A 6000-nucleotide genomic window follows, 5' to 3' on the forward strand; every position below is an offset into this window, starting at 1 on the left:
AGTTGAATAGAGCAACTTTCTTTCACCTCGTGCGAAATCTCGCACCATCGCACTCGTGCCTATTCGCTATTTGTATGGCAGTGAGTCCAAACTTCGCGCGTGTCCAAACTTCGCGGACGGTCATTATCTCCAAAACTAGCCAATATCCTTAAAATCTGATATCATCAATGTGAAAAAGGACATAAAATTACCCTTCGCTGAAAGTTTCTTTAGGATAAGTCCAGTATTCATGATAATATTGGCAAAAGATCGGCAAATTTGTCACCGTTAGCGCCCGTTTTGAAGAAAGCAGCAAGCATCACGATATCACCATTTTACAAGCAGAAATCATAAAAAATGTGAGTTAAATGTGGTACTAACCGATTCCATAGCATTTTGCCATCAATCTGATATAAATATTTCACTTTTTGAGCTTGAGTCTTTGTTTAAATCTCCACAAAAGCTTTGGTGCGCGAAGTTAGGTCACACTTTTTCTGAACGGTTTTCCAGCACAGCCCGCATTCGCCGATTGGAATAGAATTTTGAGATCGCGATACCGGCGAAACCCCGTGACCTACTTTACATTTTCGTCCATGATTTTATAGTTTACGATCTTGCCGTCAATGTGGTAACTATTTCTTGAATTGGTTTTGTATAAATTATGAATAATCTGTGGACAAAATTAAGCCTGATGAATATTTTTGAAAAGTGCGCGAAGTTTGGACACCCCATCATATACCATCCAACGAATTTTATTGATTTGAACAGAGAAGTGAGTAATTTGATGATGTAAGTTGGTTATCGGACAATGTGCTAGCATTAATGTTCCGACACTACCAGTACCGTACCGTACGTTCCATTTCTTATCGCCTGCACTCCCCGGGTACTAGCCTCCACGCCTCCGCAAGTGCGTATAACGCAACTTGTCTGCCCCGCAGAGTGTGACCGTAGCACCGATCGCTACACACGATGGACCGAGCGAGCAGATGAGAGTTCAGTTGTTGGAACAACACCCAGTTTTCTGATTTGTGATCATCGCAGATTGAGAACAGCTATTCTAGTACCGTATGTCTACTCTCCAGTTCTACCGCTAGCCAACCACTTATGACTAAGTACGAGAACTAATAACTAGGCCTACTTAGAATATACACATGTAGTTACGTTAGAAGTCTACTGCGTGTGCTCTGAATCGTGATCATCGCAGATGGGAACAGCTTTCACCTCGGGAGGCTCAGACTCGGCATCTCTATCCACGGAAGCTGGACATCAATATTACTTTATTTGGCCTAAATAGACATTTCACTAGTAGAGTTTTTAGCCGACACACTGCTTGACCCAGGCAGTATCTAATCTACCTACCAAGTTAGACTCTACGCTGTTATTTTGTGTTTTGGAGCCCAGTCGGGAGCCTGGGACATCGGATCACCAATCCAACATATTAGCAGCAACGCTTCAAGCCTTGTCACTGTGCATCAATTCCACATGAACTGTGAATGACTCAGGGTGCAAGAGAAACTGAAGTGAAGCTAGTGGAAGGCAAAACTCAGAATCAGATATTTATTCACCTGAAATATTTAAAGTTGCAAAGGACACGGAACAGATTAAAGACTTGATTTCAAAAACAGTACTTCACAGTAGAAAGGAGTATAATTTCTAATGATGATACTAGATCATAACAATGTCATGTTTTATGGGATAATTGTGTTGCCACAATAGATCTATTCTGCTTAAACCAGTATACTTATGTGTATTTTATGGTTGATTTTCTATCGCTAATTTCAAATCGTAGATTTAGCCTACATTTGATTCATCATATCTGAGATTACATGTAAGTCCCACTTTTAGCTTTAGAATACTTCGTCTAAACGGTTCAAATGTGAATACAAAAACAATAAAAAATTAGCAGTTCACACAAGGTGGTGAAAGATTATTATTCGGTTTATACAGCGTAATATACTGTATTGCATGACCTACGTCAGATTACTTCCCCTTTGTAGGTCTGCATCTTCTGTTGTTTGCAGTAGGTACAGCGATTATTAACTCTCATTGTCAAAGCGTATCTAGACCTGCAGGTATATGCACTATTCTGAAGATTTTGATTGCTCAGTATTATTAGTACCATACATACCTATATTTTGCCATTACTTGGGCACATTTCTACCTTGCTATTGCATTTTCTTGCCGATTATTCATATATTTAGTGGGACATTATTTTCTATATTGTGCGCTGGCATAAGTTGTAGCGAAGACAGACTGACTTTATTGCACTTAACTGCTACTTCTGAATCCCTAAGCGATAAAAATGGCGCGTCTTCCAGAGATGAATTGGCAGATGCCAGACCTGGCAAGTGGATTTTCTCTCTTTAAGCAGCGCATGGAGTTATGTTTGAAAGATTTAGATATAACAGATGAAGTGAAGATAGCAAAAAAAAATAAAGATTGCTTTAGGTGTAGAAGGTTTACGGCGTCTCAATGCTTCTGGCCTTAGCGATGCAGACCAAGACAAGCCATCCAGAATATGGGATTTCTTTGAGAAACAACTGAAAGTTAGCATCAACTTTCGCATTCATCGGCTTGAGCTTATCAGGTATAGGCAGAATCCGGAGGAATCCATTGATGATTTTGTGACACGTTGTAGGGACAAGAGCTGTGAATGCAACTTCACAGAGGCCGAACTCAATGAGCGTATAATCGAGTTGGTCATTGCATCTACACACTTTGATGGTTTTCAGCGTGAATTATTGCAGAAACCTGCGGGATACCCCCTTGCGGACGTGGTCACTCTAGGACGTCAATATGAGGCCATTGCAGCTGGCAAACAGTGTTTAGCTGATCTTTCCCCAGTATCCAATATTGATGCATTCAGCAGGAAACCGCAGAGACCGCATAAGGACAGCAAGCCAACAGCTAGTGACCGCAAACAATGTGGTAATTGTGGACTTCATCACCCACCCAGGAAATGCCCTGCGTATCATGACATCTGCAAGAATTGTGGGAAAAGGGGGCATTGGGCTAAGTGCTGCAGGTCCAAGTCAGATAAAAGACGAGCACCTAGACAAGAACGGATTGATGCTTCACCAGTGGAAGTGGATGAACAACCAACTCCCAACGAAGATAATTGTTTCCCTCAGTACTTCAGCTCGATAGTGATTTCAAGCATGGACACCAAGGATAGGGACGCTAGTAAAGAAGCCTTTGCAGTGATAGATGTAACATGCCCTCGCAAAGCAGGGCAACCTCATCTGAGAGTGAAGATAGACACTGGAGCAGGTGGTAATGCACTCCCTCTTCGCATTGTAAACCAGATGTACCCTAGAGGCCAGTGGCGGTCTCTAGTGAGGCCGAGAAATGTCCGGCTCATGGCCTATGGTGATATTCCTATTCCTTGTATTGGGTCCATTGATCTCATGTGCTGCCATGAGGGTTCATAAGGGACAAGACGAGAATTCTTTGTAGTCGACGTACCAGGTCCTGCAATACTTGGTCTTTCAAGCAGTGAGGACCTAAAGCTAGTCACTATTCACACTGTAGCACACAGTAATGATGCGTCATTGGAAGCACCTTATCAAGTACAACCCATCAAGACAGCTGGCGACCTTATCTCAAGATGGCCAGACCAATTTGATCGCATTGGTGATTTCAGAGACCCAGCCACTCTTCTGCTGAAAGAGGGTGCCACTCCACACATCGATGCCCCTCGCAAGTGTAGCATTCATATCAAAGACAAGTTACAAGACGAGCTTGACAAAATGGAAAGTCAAGGTGTGATTCGTAAGGTGACACATCACACTGACTGGTGTAGTTCCATCACTACATCAGTAAAGAAGGATGGATCGATTCGAGTGTGTTTAGACCCAAAGCGTCTTAATGAGAGCATTAAGCGGTGTCCACTAAAAATTCAGACACTAGAGGACATCAATCCATCATTTGCAAACGCAAAGTTCTTCAATAAATTAGATGCGAAAGCGGGCTATTGGTCAGTGCATCTTACTGAAGGCTCACAAGAGCTGGCTACCTTTCGTACGCCCTTTGGGAGATATTGTTTTCTACGTCTCCCGTTCGGCCTTTCAACAAGCCAAGACCTGTTCCAACAGCGAATGGATAATATCGTAGGGCACCTTTCGGGTGTTGTCTGCATTGCAGACGACATAGTCGTTATTGGTCAAACAGAGGAAGAGCATGACCTCAACCTCACACGTCTGTTTGAGGTGGCCTCAGAGGAGGGATTAGTCTTCAATAGTAGCAAGTGCGTAGTGAAATCTAACTCAATCAACTTCTTTGGGACAATCTACTCAGATAGAGGAATCAGTCCAGATCCCTGCAAAGTGGAAGACATCCACAACATGCCCACTCCGCAAGACAAGGAGGACCTTCAGAGATTCTTAGGCATGATGAATTTTCTATCTCCCTACATCCCAAACTATGCTGATCAGGTCGCTATTCTGAGGGATCTCATGAAGAAGGATGTTCCATTCGTGTGGCAGGAGGATCACCAAGAAGCATACTGCCAGCTGAAGAAGGCTATCCAGCAAGACAGCTTGTTGCAGTACTACAATTCTGAGTTGCCTGTTGCTCTCGAGGTTGATGCATCGTCAAAAGGTTTGGGAGCCTGCCTCTCGCAGAAAGGGAGGCCTGTAGCATACGCTTCGAAAAGTCTTTCACCTTGCCAATCACAGTACTCAAATATAGAGAGAGAGACCCTGGCTCTCGTCTTCGGGATCACCCGTTTTCACACCTATCTCTTCGGAAGAGACTTTAAGGTACTGACAGACCATAAGCCACTGGTCACGATCACAAATAAGCCACTAACGAGTGCTCCTCCAAGGCTACAACGGCTCTTAGTGAAGATACAGGGATATAACTTTGACATAGAACACAGGCCAGGGACGGAGATGATCATTCCAGACACGCTGAGTCGCCTACCCAATCCGCAGAAGGCCGAAGACATTCCACTGGATATCCATGTAGAGAGCATCCTACTGGATGAGGTAGAGGATGTGCTGGGTATTGATCTTCTCCACTTCGGATGTGTAAAACAGCAAGCTTTGCAGAGGGAGACTGTCAGGGATCCCATCCTAGAGCGTGTGAAAGAACTCACTCACAAAGGTTGGCCTGCAACCATTCAGGAACTTCAGAATGATATTCGCCCATTCTGGCCATATCGTGATGAACTAGGTGTGTCTGGAGGTGTCCTTTTCAAAGGCCGGCAGGTCGTTATTCCGCAATCCATGAGACAGGATATCCTGCAGCAATTGCACAAAGGGCATCCAGGTATAGAGAAGATGAGGCTCTTGGCACGCCAGTCAGTCTATTGGCCCAACATTAATCGCCAGATTGATGAGAATGTCAGGTTGTGCAATCAGTGCCAGGAAAGAATGCCAGAGCAGAGAAAGGAACCACTCATTCCTCATGAGGTACCTATCACCCCTTGGACCAAGGTTGGCATGGATCTGTTTGAGCTGAATACAGTACAGTATCTACTGATAGTAGATTACCATTCCAAGTTTCCAGTTGTACATCGACTGACATCCACGACAAGTGCAGCTGTGGCGAATGCTGTTACTGGTATCTTTGGACTTCTAGGATCTCCTACAGAGATCATTTCACAGTTTGTTGGTGCAGCTTTTCAGCACATGTGCAAGGAATGGGGTATTACACACCTGACTTCCTCACCAAGGTACCCACAGTCTAATGGACAGATAGAACGCACGGTCCAAACAGTCAAAGGGATCATACGGAAAACACAGGCAACTGGAGAAAGTACTGCTGCCGCTCTACTCAATCTACGATGTACTCCGGTAGATGCACATCTTCCATCCCCGGCAGAAATGATGTTTGGCCGTCAAGTCCGGACACTATTACCTGCTAACCTGGATTCTAACACCACATATCAAGGACATAAGAACCAAGAACGCTTGGAGCAGCGTAGAGAGCGCATGAAGGCCAATTATGATGCAGTTGGAAGAACGAACTTCAGCCGCTCAGAGTAGGGCAAAAAGTTCGTGTTCGCAACAAAGATAC

This window comes from Lytechinus variegatus, chromosome 9 (genome assembly GCF_018143015.1).
Source record: "Lytechinus variegatus isolate NC3 chromosome 9, Lvar_3.0, whole genome shotgun sequence".
Classification (NCBI taxonomy): Eukaryota; Metazoa; Echinodermata; class Echinoidea; order Temnopleuroida; family Toxopneustidae; genus Lytechinus; species Lytechinus variegatus.